Source organism: Polypterus senegalus, chromosome 8 (assembly GCF_016835505.1).
Source record: "Polypterus senegalus isolate Bchr_013 chromosome 8, ASM1683550v1, whole genome shotgun sequence".
NCBI classification, from domain to species: Eukaryota; Metazoa; Chordata; class Cladistia; order Polypteriformes; family Polypteridae; genus Polypterus; species Polypterus senegalus.
This window is the reverse complement of record NC_053161.1, coordinates 39,880,667-39,896,314: the sequence shown is the minus strand read 5'-3', so window position 1 is coordinate 39,896,314 and position 15,648 is coordinate 39,880,667. Positions and strand designations below refer to the sequence as shown.

The window sequence follows — 15,648 nt, the reverse complement described above, 5'->3', positions numbered from 1 at the left end:
GCTACAACTACATGCATCAAGAATGCATTATATACAGTATGGCCTTATGTAGTTAGCTATTCTTTTTGCAGATCAGAAATATGTTTCTAACCCATGAGTGGATGAGATAACCCTGAATAAAAGATATATGCATGGCTATATCAAAATTTGTTTTAAACATTCTCAAGGTAAAAAGAAAAGTGTAAGGATTTTTTGTGTGTAATGAATGACATTTTATATATACAACATTAACATAAGCAGGTTAGAAAGAAAGCTGGCTTTAGTTTGTCAGACAGTAATTAAAATATCCATCCATCCATTATCCAACCCACTATATCCTAACTACAGGGTCACGGGGGTCTGCTGGAGCCAATCCCAGCCAACACAGGGCGCAAGGCAGGAAACAATCCCCGGGCAGGGTGCCAGCCCACTGCAGGGCGCGCACACACACACACACACACCAAGCACACACTAGGGACAATTTAGAATCGCCAATGTACCTAACCTGCATGTCCTTTGGACTGTGGGAGGAAACCGGAGCACCTGGAAGAAACCCACGCAGACATGGGGAACACGCAAACTCCACGCAGGGAGGACCCGGGAAGCGAACCAGGGTCCCCTAACTGTGAGGCAGCAGCGCTACCCACTGTGCCACCTAATTAAAATATTTAATGATAAATTTAGTATTGTTCTATAGTAATGCTTAATTATCCTTAAACATACGGACTGCTAAGGGTGTTAATAGTATAAAGAATATCAAACTAGTAGTATATTCCATCATATTAACTAAACTAGATATCTTATTCATTAATAAACTTGCTTTTCTTCTTTCTACTTCTGTTGATTCATATTTTTATTGTTAACAATATTTCTATTAATAAAGTATATGAAATAAAAATTAAATTAATACTTTATAATAGCCTTTTTTCTATTCTAAATATTGTGAACTGCACTTTACTGATACAGATAATAATCGGGCTGATAATATTAACATCATTATTATTATGTGGGCACTACATTATAGCATATTATTCAATATCAGTGTTTAACCATTGTGACAGAGGAGCAGGCCCCTTTCCTGGCCAGGAGGCTGTCATAATGGTAGGACCAGGGGAGCAGATGTACACAGGGAACTGCCTCCCCCAAACTGCTAGATGGCTGCCCCCCCGGTTTGCAGCAAATCCTAAAGGGGCTGCAGAGCCCTGTTTTGTTGGGCATTTACCACACCTGGGAGTGCTCTCAGACCTCACTAACGAACCACCTAGAGTACTCCCAGGTGCAACATAAAAGGAACTGCCTGCCTTAATTCAGGGAGCCACAGTTGGGAGGAAGAGGATGAAGCTTGCTGGAGGAGTGGAGGCAGAAAAGAAAGTGCTGTGGACTTTGTTTACTTTGCTTTTACACTGTGCTGTGCAAGAAGAAAAGTTGAAAAAGTTTTCCCATCATAAAATAAAATGTGTGTTTTGTGTTGTGCTGGGTGTCTGGGGACTAGTACGCCCCCTGGAAGTTAAAGCATTAAATTCTTTCAGCTCAATAAGCAACTGGTGACTGAATCTATTATTCTTAGATTATTGATATACTTTGTTAATCCTTGGGGGTAAATGGTCTTTTTGAATGACCTTAGGGGTCATAATGCAAGACTGACCATTGTAAAGCGTCCCTGGAGCAATTTTCGGGTTAAGGGTCTTGCTCAGGGGCACAACAAAGTGGGGCTTCTTTGGAAGTAATGGGATTTGAACCAGCAACCTTCTATATACCAGCACATATCATCAGCCTCAGAGCCACCGATGGAAGATTTTATTGAATTTCTCTGTTCAAATATAACATCCACCCATCCATTATCCAACCCTCAATATCCCAACTACGGGGTGACGGGGGGTCTGCTGGAGCCAATACCAGCCAACACAGGGTGTGAGGCAGGAAACAAACCCCAGGCAGGGCGCCAGCCCACCGCAGCAAATACAGCATAGTTTTTTAAAACTAACATACCTCCAAAGATATCTACTACTGTAGAACCCTTTAGGAAACACTTGAAGCATAACTGAGGGTACAAGTAATTGTACACGTTTGCACAAAGAAAAACTGAAAACCTAAAGGGAAAAAGAATAATTCATATCAGAATCAACAATGTAATTTTATATAATACAGTGATACCTTGAGATATGAGTTTAATTCGTTCTGTGACCGAGCTCGTAAGTCAAAATGCTCGTATCTCAAATCAATTTTCCCCCATTGAAATTAATTGAAATGATATTTCGTGCCAGTCCCCAAAAAACCACCCCAATTTTTGTTAAATGTTTTCAACATAAGAAAAATGTATTTATAATGAACAAACATTGTATATAAACAAAATAAAACCTAATACATAAAAGAGAATCTAAAGAAATAAACAGATGTTAGCAAAGCCGATTAGCGTATTGTAATGTTTTTTTATTTCACTTCACTTTTGCTTAACTTAATTTTCTTCTTCACTAGTTTTTTTCTTTTTTGCCACACTTTCGTCACTTTCATTCTCAAGGCGTTTCAATAGAAACCTATCCAAGGAGCTTTGTTTAGCCCTCCCCTAAAGAATGTTTCTGAAATGAGTTAGGCAAGTGTCATTAAATAGCACCGCTGCACTACCAGTTGCAATTTTTTCAGGGTGTTCATTTTCAATAAAGTCAAGTGTTAGGCAAGTGTCATTAAATAGCGCCGCTGCATGCCCAGTTGTAACTTTTTCAGGGTGTTTCTTTTCTTTAAGGTTTGAAAGTTTTTCCCACATTGCCAACACTTCCTTTATCTCACTTTAAGAGATAACCTCCTCCGCGATACCGATCCCCTGCAGAACCTCCGTATGTTGCTGCGTCTGTAGTTCCGTCAACTCCTCCATCGTCAGTTCCTCAGAATGTGCGGCAACAAGCTCTTTGATAGCTCGTATTTCAAAATTTGGCTTGCAACTCAAGGCAAAAATATCGACCTAGTAACGGCTCGTATCTCAAAAAACTTGTACGTTGGGGCACTCGTATCTCAAGGTATCACTGTACTAGGACTCTTAACCAATGAATGAGGCAGAGAGAGGAGTCTTTTTTCCCCCATGGATGTTTTTCACATTGCTTGCCATTATTCAGAACAGGTTGTCAGTGTTTATTTAATCAAATGTTTCTCTCTGTTCTGAATTAAAACATCAGATTACATTTTTTCTTGGACATCACTACAAACTACATGGGGTAAGTAGAATAAAAAATAGTTTTTAGGCAGAGTATTCCATTAATATCTGTTTCCCTCAAGAGATACAGTGCATCTGGAAAGTATTCACAGCGCATCACTTTTTCCACATTTTGTTATGTTAAAGCCTTATTCCAAAATGGATTAAATTAATTTTTTTCCTCAGAATTCTACACACAACACCCCATAATGACAACGTGAAAAAAGTTTACTTGAGATTTTTGAAAATTTATTAAACATAAAAAAAACTGAGAAATCATATGTACATAAGTATTCACAGCCTTTGCCATGAAGCTCAAAATTGAGCTCAGGTGCATCCTGTTTCCCCTGATCATCCGTGAGATGTTTCTGCAGCTTAATTGGAGTCCACCTGTGGTAAAATCAGTTGATTGGACATGATTTGGAAAGGCACACACCGGTCTATATAAGGTCCCACAGTTGACAGGTTATGTCAGAGCAAAAACCAAGCATGAAGTCAAAGGAATTGTCTGCAGACCTCTGAGACAGTATTGTCTCGAGGCACAAATCTGGGGAAGGTTACAGAAAAATTTCTGCTGCTTTGAAGGTCCCAAGGCACAGTGACCTCCATCATCCGTAAGTGGAAGAAGTTCGAAACCACCAGTACTCTTCCTAGAGCTGGCCGGCCATCTAAACAGAGCGATTAGGGAGAAAGGCCTTAGTCAGGGAGGTGACCAGATGGTCACTCTGTCAGAGCTCCAGAGGTCCTCTGTGGAGAGAGGAGAACCTTCCAGAAGGACAACCATCTCTGCAGCAACCCACCAATCAGGCCTGTATGGTAGAGTGGCCAGACGGAAGCCACTCCTTAGTACAAGGCACATGGCAGCCCACATAAGGCACCTGAAGGACTCTCAGACCATGAGAAACAAAATTCTCTGGTCTGATGAGACAAAGATTGAACTCTTTGGCGTGAATGCCAGGCGTCACATTTGGAGGAAACCAGGCACCGCTCATCACCAGGCCAATACCATCCCTACAGTGAAGCGTGGTGGTGGCAGCATCATGCTGTGAGGACGTTTTTCAGTGACAGGAACTGGGAGACTAGTCAGGATAAAGGGAAAGATGACTGCAGCAATATACAGACACATCCTGGATAAAAACCTGCACCGGAGCGCTCTTGACCTCAGACTGGGGCGATGGTTCATCTTTCAGCAGGACAACAACCCTAAGCACAAAGCCAAGATATCAAAGGAGTGGCTTCAGGACAACTCTCTGAATGTGCTTGAGCGGCCCAGCCAGAGCCCAGACTTGAATCCAATTGAACATCTCTGGAGAGATCTTAAAATGGCTGTGCACCGATGCTTCCCATCCAACCTGATGGAGCTTGAGAGGTGCTGCAAAGAGGAATGGCCAAGCTTGTGGCATCATATTCAAAAAGACTTGAGGCTGTAATTGCTGCCAAAGGTGCATTGACAAAGTATTGAGCAAAGGCTGTGAATACTTATGTACATGTGATTTCTCAGTTTTTTTATTTTTAATAAATTTGCAAAAACCTCAAGTAAACTTTTTTCACGTTGTCATTATGGGGTGTTGTGTGTAGAATTATGAGGAAAAAAAATGAATTTAATCCATTTTGGAATAAGGCTGTAACATAACAAAAGGTGGAAAAAGTGATGCGCTGTGAATACTTTCCGGATGCACTGTAAATAAAACATTTTAGAAAGTGCATACTATAGAAAGTTTCCAGACTAAAAATCAATGTTAAGACACCGGACAAAGCTCTCACAAGAAAGAGAAAGACATTGTTTTTCTCTACCACACACGAGTAAACAGTATTAGGTAAATGCAAACACTTATTTTTAGTTCACTGTTGTATGTTCAAAGTAATGTACTGATGTAATGAAATGAACATGACAGTAATGTAATGCCAAAGCGGCCATATATTTTCCTATCTTTGGCTGTTAAAAAAAAAACAAAACATCTGTTTGAGTCATATGGGGATACCTATGCACTTTGTTCATCAAATTTGGGTTTGGACCCAACATACCAAAATGGATTATACTCCAGCTTAGAAGCTTCACTTCATGTACATAATATAAATTGTTATCTTTTCATATCACAAAATGAAAGCAGACAGGGTGTCCTTTATTACAGATTGTATTTACTACTTACGTTGATAAATTGAGGAACAGGAGGGTACTAGCAACTTTAGCACAAGTAAATGTAATATACTTGGAAACGTTGAGGAACTCATCATAACAGAGATCCTTACTTAGATCCTCCTCTAGCAATGTAATGGTGGTGCTCAGTTTAAATGGCACTTGGTACAGAAACCCAAAGCCTTCAGTTGTGTCCAGGCTGAAGCGGTTAAAGAGATGATTCTTCCAATTTTGAAGGATGAATGTTAAGATATCCCAGAAGCTTAATTTCCTGGCAATTCATAAATTATCAGAAGCAGAAAATAAAAGTGTGAGATTGTGAAATTGATTGTCATTCAGAAGAGGTTAAACAGTGGACTCTTAAGACTTCTATAAATTATTCTTTAAGTGGCAGGAACTTAACTAGCAATTGGAATGTGATAAAAAAAATTTTTGAAGTATTGGTATATCACACATAATTCTAGATATATATATGTACTATATATATACTGCATGTACTATATTCATTGTAATATATAAAATAATGACCACTTTGAAGAGCTCACAAACTTTCAAACATGACTTTAAGAAAAACAATGATGGGATTTCAAAAATATTGTTTTTTTCTCTACATGCAATCTTATCCCATAATAATTGTATCTTGCAAGTTTACCAGCTGGGCTTATATTACACTTTGTTGACTGATATTATAACCACCAATATTTTTTCCTGAGATTTGATGTTTGAGGGGATTCTGGCATAAGTTCAAATTGTTTTTACAATAGCTACTTTTCTTAGCACGAGTGACAATGGCCATTCAAATATGATTTAAGTGAGCCGGATAATTAATATTAATCAGGATTATTTATACAGTCATATGAAAAAGTTTGGGAACCCCCTCTCAGCCTGCATAATAATTTACTCTACTTTCAACAAAAAAGATAACAGTGGTATGTCTTTCATTTCCTAGGAACATCTGAGTACTGGGGTATTTACTGAACAAAGATTTTTAGTGAAGCAGTATTTAGTTGTATGAAATTAAATCAAATGTGAAAAACTGGCTGTGCAAAAATTTGGGTCCCCTTGTAATTCTGCTGATTTGAATGCAGAGGTAACTGCTCAATACTGATTACTTGTAACACCAAATTGGTTGGATTAGCTTGTTAAACCTTGAACTTCATAGACAGTAGTGTTCAATCCTGAGAAAAGGTATTTAAGGTGGTCAATTGCAAGTTGTGCTTCCCTTTTACTCTCCTCTGAAGAGTGACAGCATGGGATCCTCAAAGCAACTTTCAAAAGATCTGAAAACAAAGATTGTTCAGTATCATGGTTTAGAGGAAGGCTACAAAAAGCTATCTCTGAGGTTTAAACTGTGAGTTTCAACAGTAAGGAATGTAATCAGGAAATGATAGGCTACAGGCACATTTGCTGTTAAACCAACCCAGGTCTGGCAGGCCAAAAAAAATACAGAAGCGGCCTATGCACAGGAATGTGAGAATGGTTACAGTCAACCCATAGATCACCTCTAAAGACCTGCAAGAATATCTTGCTGCAGATGGTGTATCTGTACATCGTTCTACAATTCAGCACAATTTGCACAAAGAACATCTGCATGGCAGGGCAATGATAAAGAAGCCCTTTCTGCACTCACGCCACAAACAGAGTTGCTTGTTGTATGCAAATGCTCATTTAGGCAAGCCAGATTCATTTTGGAACAAAGTGCTTTGGACTGATGAGACAAAAATTGAGTTATTTGGTCATAACAAAAGGCGCTTTGCATGGTGGAAGAAGAACACCGCATTCCAAGAAAAACACCTCCTTATTACTGTCAAATTTGGTGGAGGTTCCATCATGCTGTGGGGCTGTATGGCTAGTTGAGGAACTGGGGCCCTTGTTAAAGTCGGGGGTCAGATGGATATTCCAACAAGACAATGACCCAAAACACAGTTCGAAATCTACAAAGGCATTCATGCAGAGGGAGAAGTACAATGTTCTGGAATGGCCGTCATCGTCCCCTGACTTAAATATCATCAGAAATCTATGGGATGATTTGAAGCAGGTTGTCCATGCTCAGCAGCCATCAAATTTAAATGAACTGGAGAGATTTTGTATAGAAGAATGGTCAAAAACACCTTCATCCAGAATTCAGATACTCAAAGTTTATAGGAGGCATCTAGAGGCTGTTATATTTGCAAAAGGAGGCTCAACTAAGTATTGATGTAATATCTCTGTTGGGGTGCCCAAATTTATGCACCCGTCTAATTTTGTTAAGATGCATATTGCATATTTTCTGTTAATGCAATAAATTTCATGTCACTGCTGAAATACTACTGTTTCCATATGGCACGTCATATATTAAAAGGAAGTTGCTACTTTGAAAACTCAACCAATGATAAACAAAAATCCAAAGAAATAAGAGGGATTTCCAAACTTTTTCATATGACTGTAAATGTCTTGAAGCACAGATACTGTATGTGTTTAACATACTAAAATCTTAAAATACTGATTAATGCTGTATTAGATATGCTGTAATAGTTTTTCCCATTAAATACAGTAAAAACAGGAAAGAGCTCCAATTTATTTAGTATCACACATAGTGTCTTCTACATTTAAAGCAATCACCAAGAAATATGAAATGTTGAACATAATACACTTAAGAGTAGACAAATTCAGGACAGTAATATCAATTGGATAGTACTTTAAAGGAAAACGTAGAAATTGCATTGTAAACAACATTGAAGGAATGACAATTCAGTAAAACAACAAAAAGGACCGATTGTCTGCATTAAACAGTACTTCAGAAAGGAAGGAGCATTACAAAGACTTGTTCCCTAGTAACACTGCACTGCTATTACTAGATGTCCGTTATTCAACTAAAGCATGGACAGCACATAACAAAAGCAAAAACAGTAATTAGTTAAGTTTTTATTTAATGCTTGCAGGGGTGAAATGTAGTAGGATTAAACTGTGGAAACAGCTCACGTGAAAGTCCACTGAAAAAGGAGAAAATTAAAAGTAAATTTTGCAAAGGATAACTTTCATTATCCGGTCAATTAATTTTTTTCTTGTGTAGCACACTTCACTAAGAACAGGCTCAGAGTACCTTCATTACTAATATAGTGGGTAATGCCACTTTACAGCAATATAATCAGGTTATCATAATAACTGATACAAAGGAAATGCAAAGTTGATGGAAACACCACATTGGAGTTGGTATAGATCACTCATAATGTGCTTGCCATTCCCATTTACAGTAGAAACAGCCAATGAAATTTCAGTACAGCAGGCTAAGCAGTTCAATTGAAGGATAATAAAGTCATCTTCCTCCACCATTCCTAATGGAATGTATTTATTAACTGAAGATAGTTCTCCTGGTTTAAATAAAAATGAAAGAATAAAACTAGAAGAAATTCAAGCCAACTGAAAATGTAAATTACAACCTTTTTTTCCATTTAGCTATGTGTGGGCTAGAACTGATGGAGCTTATGGACGCTACACATGTAGAACTACAAGTGTTTTGCTTTTGCCTGGGTCTATACTATATTTAAGCAAGTGATGTTCATTTTGTGATGTGAAGGGCAAGTTTCTTCTTTAGGTAAAGCTGGTTTTCAAAATCTGATATATTGTTTAACTAGGGTAAAGGTAAGGTATAGGTCTTTTTGCTGAGGGCACAGTAAAGGCTTTGAATCACATTTCACATCTGTTCAGGAAACCTGGTACTTGCAAGGAATAACATGCAACTCACTGTTATTAAAAAAGATATTCTTCTGTAAAGCATATGTCATAGTCATTTAAGACCATAAAGTTGTATAAAAGGATTATATTCTTAACTGATTATGTAAAACTGTAATACTGTATATAGAACCTCATCTGCCATATTCAACAACAAACTATACATAAGACTTTTTTCTTTAGTCTTTTTTAAAATGGAAAATATTATCAGATACTTATCATCAATAACAAGAATGAATATAAAATAAATAAAGTGTGCTATACATAAATATAAGTACTGCAGTTCAAAGCAGATGCAAAATTGTAACATATATAACCTAGTTTATGCAAAACAAAATCCCGTATACTTCATCTAGCCATACATTATTAAATATATACCCAATTTTTACCTGGAAGGATAGAAGAAGCCCTACATATAGCTGAAAAACAACCCACATACAAACATTTTTCAAACATTTATACTAGGTTAAGTGCAAATAGATGGTAACCTAAAAGCATGCAAAGAAAAAAAAAAAGGAGGCCCTTCATGTAGTCTACAGGACCACAAAATCCACCATGAAGGCAACATCTCAACATAAAGCAGTCTAATAACAATGATAAAAACTAGCAACCAAGATGATATTAACAAAGAAAGAGTGTCATCATGGAGAGACATCAGGAACTGTTCCATATACTGTTTCTATGAAGCATACAGTATCTCACAAAAGTGAGTACACCCCTAAGTGAAAAACGGGAAGCAGGAGGTGTGTTAAATTATCACTCTCACACTGTCTCATACTGGTCACTGGAAGTTCAACATGGCACCTCGTGGCAAAGAACTCTCTGAGGATCTGAAAAAAAGAATTGCTGCTCTACATAAAGATGGCCTAGGCTATAAGAAGATTGCCAACACCCTGAAACTTAGCTGCAGCACGGTGACCAAGACCATACAGCAGTTTAACAGGACAGGTTCCACTCATGGACTCACCATGGTCGGCCAAAGTAGTTGAGTGCACATGTTCAGCGTCATATCCAGAGGTTGTCTTTTGAAAATAGACGTATGATTGCTGCCAGCATTGCTGCAGAGGTTGAAGGGGTGGGGGGGTCAGCCTGTCAGTGCTCAGACCATACACCGTACACTGCATCAAATTGGTCCGCATGGCTGTCATCCCAGAAGGAAGCCTCTTCTAAAGATGATACACAAGAAAGCCCGCAAACGGTTTGCTGAAGACAAGCAGCCTAAGGACATGGATTACTTGAACCATGTCCTGTGGTCTGATGAGACCAAGATAAAACTACTTGGTTCAGATGGTGTCAAACGTGTGTGGCGGCAACCAGGTGAGAAGTACAAAGACAAGTGTGTCTTGCCTACAGTCAAGCATGGTGATGGGAGTGTCATAGTTTGGGGCTGCAGGAGTGCTGCAGTCAATGGGGAGCTACAGTTCATTGAGGGAATCATAAATGCCAACATGTACTGTGACATACTGAAGCAGAGCATGATCCCCTCCCTCAGGAAACGGGCTGCAGGGCAGTATTCCAACATTATAACGACCACAAACACACCTCCAAGACAACCACTGCCTTTCTAAAGAAACTGAGGGTAAAGGTGCTGGACTTGCCAAGCATGTCTCCAGACCTAAACCCTATTGAGCATCTGTAGGGCATCCTAAATTGGACGGTGGAGGAGTGCAAGGTCTCTAATATCCACCAGCTCCATGATCTCATCATGGAGGAGTGGAAAACGATTCCAGTGGTAACCTGTGAAACTCTAGTGAACTACATGCCCAAGAGAGTTAAGGCACTGCTGGAAAATAATGGTGGCCACACAAAATATTGACACTTTGGGCATAATTTGGATATTTTTAACTTAGGGGTGTACTCAATTTTGTTGCCAGCAGTTTAGACATTAATGGCTGTGAGCTGAGTTAATTTGAAGGGACTGCAAATTTACAGTTATACAAGTTGTACAATGACTACTTTACATTGTATCAAAGTGTCATATCTTTAGTGTTGTCCCATGAAAAGATATAATAAAATATTTACAAAAATGGGAGGAGTGTACTCACTTTTGTGAGATACTGTAGCTAAGCCTCGAGACAGCGGAACTTGTAATACAGCTACATTAATATTTATACAATGTACGGACCAGACTCAACTATCAGGGAAAAGTATGAAAGGGGTATGTATTTTATGTTAAACTATAAGCAATATCCAGATGTAAAATTGAGTTTACAAAAATACTCATCTAATCTGGATTATTAATAGATAATGTGCTGCACATTTTATGTTACGAAAGAGTTCTCCACCATCTTTCTGACCGCCATCCACATTCCACCACATACTAACAATATCAATGTATTTATCAAACTCTGCAACATTTAACCAATTATTTACCCGTTGCAAGGAGCTTTTAATTAAACCCATTTAAGTAATATACACCTTCAATTTTGTGATCATGTCATCTTCTCCTGTAGGGATTACAAATCTCTGGTTTACTTTTATACTCAAATCAAAGAAGTACTTAGTTAGGTCCATAAATATTTGGACAGAGACAACTTTTTTCTAATTTTGGTTCTGTACATTACCACAATGAATTTTAAATGAAACAACTCAGATGCAGTTGAAGTGCAGACTTTCAGCTTTAATTCAGTGGGGTGAACAAAAAGATTGCATAAAAATGTGAGGCAACTAAAGCAGTTTATTAACACAATCCCTTTATTTCAGGGGCTCAAAAGTAACTGGACAAATTAAATAACTGGAAATAAAATGTTCATTTCTAATACTTGGTTGAAAATCCTTTGCTGGCAATGTCAGCCTGAAGTCTTGAACTCATGGACATCACCAGATGCTGGGTTTCCTCCTTTTTAATGCTCTGCCAGGCCTTTACTGCAGCGGCTTTCAGTTGCTGTTTGTTTGTGGGCCTTTCTGTTCGAAGTTTAGTCTTCAACAAGTGAAATGCATGCTCAACTGGGTTAAGATCAGGTGACTGACTTGGCCATTCAAGAATTTTCCACTTCTTTGCTTTAATAAACTCCGGGGTTGCTTTGGCTGTATGTTTTGGGTCATTGTCCATCTGTATCATGAAATGCCGCCCAATCAATTTGACTGCATTTAGCTGGATTTGAGCAGACAGTATGTCTCTGAACACCTCAGAATTCATTCGGCTGCTTCTGTCCTGTGTCACATCATCAATAAACACTAGTGTCCCAGTGCCACTGGCAGCCATGCACGGCCAAGCCATCACACTGCCTCCACCGTGTTTTACAGATGATGTGGTATGCTTTGGATAATGAGCTGTTCCACGCCTTTTTTCTAGCCATCATTCTGGTAGAGGTTGATCTTGGTTTCATCTGTCCAAAGAATGTTTTTCCAGAACTGTGCTGTCTTTTTCAGATGTTCTTTAGCAAAGTCCAATCTAGCCTTTCTATTCTTGAGGCTTATGAGTGGCTTGCACCTTGCAGTGCACCCTCTGTATTTACTTTCATTCAGTCTTCTCTTTATGGTAGACTTGAATATCGATACGCCTACCCCCTGGGGAGTGTTGTTCACTTGGTTGGCTGTTGTGAAGGGGTTTCTTTTCACCATGGAAATGATTCTGCGATCATCCACCAGTGTTGTCTTCCGTGGACGTCCAGGGGCCTCATGCATAACGCAGTGCATAAAATTCGCACTATAACATGACGTAAGCACAAAATCCGAAATGTGCTTACGCACAGAAAAATCCAGATGCAGGAATCTGTGCGTACTCCAACTTCCGCTACATAAATCTCGGTCAGCATGAAAAGTAACACACGTGCCTGTGCCTGGTGTCCTGCCCCAATTCCTCCCAGAATTATGCCTCTTAGAATATTAAAATCAATATACAGGCAAATAGCCCTTAAGCTCAGCCATCTGTGAAAAGACAATGGGAAAAGCACGGGGGAAAATATAAGAATTCCAGTGAATACCAAGTGGAGGCAAAGGAAAAACACACTATTTGTTGATTTAAACCGTGGTATAATTAACAAAAGGAAGTTGATCGAGTGACATAGCGTGTTGGAGAAACTTGAAAGCTCAAGTTCACAAAGTGGCACAGTGCCAGAAATAAAAAAGAAGTTGTCAGATATCTAAGTCTGAATCTTAGCCCACCTTCTGAGTGTCATATGAAAGCTTATTAGGGTACAGAGAAAAAAAAGGCACACAGTGGGGGAAAAAGCACAAAATGTCAACTTCTAAACTTCATCTTAAAATCGTTTAATTAACCAGTTTCTGAAATCACATCGTAATTAAAGTAGCACGTTAAATGCTTTGTTTTGTATGTGATCTATGTGCTCTGTGTGTGTGAATCACTAGTGCTTCTTAAACTGGCTCTCTTCCTCCGACAGAAGGAACAGAATCCATTACATTTGTGATATTACAGCTCTCTGAATAACTAAAATACTGAGATGTATACGTGATATCATTTTCATGATGATAAGAGTTAAAGCACGTTATTAAACATGGATTTCACAGTGCAGCGGTTGTGCGCGACCATCGATGAAATTATTTATTGCAGCAATACTCATGGGCGGTCTAGGCTCGTGGTGGCCCTGGGCAGAGAAAGAATTGGTGGCCCCTTCGCCCGCCAATGTCAGTGAGGTATCTTATGCACAGTGGATGGCCATGTCCGTTGCGGGCACTGCATAGCCACCTCGTGCTCATGACACAAGCGTTTAACTTTTGTTGATATTTGCCGCTGTGTTTTTAGCCGTGTCGTTATTTTCTCTTTCTGTTTTATATTCAATATATATTGGTGTGGCCGCCCCTGCAGTCCTTGTTTTTCTTTCTCCAAGTAACCGATCGCCACACAATCAGCTCTGTAATAGATGTTAAGCCATCTGTATGCTTAGAGCGCCGATTCTTCAAAACGTTTAAGGAACATTGAAATATGTTCGTAGTACATGTTTAATTATTCTATCCTTCACGCCAGTCCCAGTGAAGAATATAGATTATTTAAATGAAGTTAAAGTTTTATCTGTATAATAAACAGATTTTGCTGCATTTCATCTTAAAAATTATACTGTCCTCATATGTAAATACACGCTTTATAAAGTGGCTCAGGTTGTGCAATATTATAATTGTAGTGCAAGTTTACAGTGAGGTAGTTCTACTTATAAGTACAGATAGTTCTACAAGGAGCAATTGATTGAGTGCGTTTATAGTTCTTGGGATGAAACTGTTTCTGAACTGCGAGGTCCGTACAGGAAAGGCTTTGAAACGTTTTGCCGTGGCTGAGGTAGCGTGTGCATGATGCTGTATACCGATAATTCTCTTTCCGATCAGCTGCTGCTGTGATTCACACTCAGATACAGTGATATAAATACTCCGAGTGGTGTAGTGAGAGTAATATGGAAAAAGATGATCCTCTGTGGCAGCTGAAAAGAAGAAGAAGGTGCAATGATAGTAACAATGCTAAAGCAGTTATGGTATTTGGAATACTATGGCTATTCGCTGGACCATTATATTGTTACAAGTTAATTACAATCAGATGCATTACACTAATAAATAATATGCGATTAATTTCAGTGTATTTATGAAGCCGCGTCAGGAAGGAAAGGATAACCACACAGCAACAGTAACACTGCTTTGACGCTGGGTGCCGCCAGTCTGCAAAACTGAGCAGAGAACTTGCATATGACAAGGTATGAGGTACAGTGGAAATGTGCGTGGCTTTACGCCAAGTGTAGGTTTTATACATCGCAGTTTGAACGTGGAAACTTTCTTACGCAACATTTCTGTGTGTATGCACCGTTTATACAAGGCCCCAGGTCTTTTTGCGTTGCTGAGTTCACCAGTGCTTGCTTTCTTTCTCAGGATGTACCAAACTGTAGATTTTGCCACTCATAATATTGTAGCAATTTCTCATATGGGTTTTTTCTGTTTTCGCAGCTTAAGGATGGCTTCTTTCACCTGCATGGAGAGCTCCTTTGACCGCATGTTGTCTGTTCACAGCAAAATCTTCCACATGCAAGCACCACACCTCAAATCGACCTCAGGCCTTTTATCTGCTTAATTGATAATGACATAACGACAGACTTGCCCACACCTGCCCATGAAATAGCCTTTGAGTCAATTGTCCAATTACTTTTGAGCCCCTGAAATGAAGGGATTGTGTTAGAAAAATGCTTTAGATGCCTCACATTTTTATGCAATCTTTTTGTTCAGCCCACTGAATTAAAGCTGAAAGTCTGCACTTCAACTGCATCTGAGTTGTTTCATTTAAAATTCATTGTGGTAATGTACAGAACCAACTTTAGAAAAAAGTTGTCGCTGTCCAAATATTTATGGACACAACTGTATATGATAGAATACATAACTTTGGCTCAACAGTTCTTTCATTTAGGTACAGTTATTATTTTATGATCCAATTCAATTAATTACAAGTTTAAAGGCATGTACCAGGTTTAACTGAAAATAATAACTTCAGTGATTTCTTATCATTTGATTTCAAATAACATGATTATAACATAATGCAATTATTCACACTTTGACATTTAGATCCCAGAAACTAGAGATCTCTTCCAGGCCTGGTCTTTTTGCAAAGTTTATATGTTCTTGGTGGGTCTTTGCACATTTCCTCTAGGTACTCCTGATATCCCAAAGATGAGTAATGAAGCTAAATGTGTTCATTGTATCGGAT

The 15,648-nt window shown here is 38.8% G+C and overlaps 1 protein-coding gene across 3 annotated transcripts in view; it reads right to left on the bottom strand.

Moving 5' to 3' along the window:
- The window catches only part of nrf1 (nuclear respiratory factor 1), a 112,753-nt gene that overhangs the window by 94,337 nt on the left and 2,768 nt on the right, over window positions 1–15,648 (bottom strand). Inside the window, exon 2 of one of the 3 annotated variants that reach the window (XM_039760991.1) lies at window positions 1,969–2,069. The exons of the other annotated variants lie outside the window; for them this stretch is intronic. The gene's annotated coding sequence lies outside the window, so the exon portion shown is untranslated. The remainder of the gene's footprint in view (window positions 1–1,968; window positions 2,070–15,648) is intronic. 3 annotated transcript variants of the gene reach the window in all.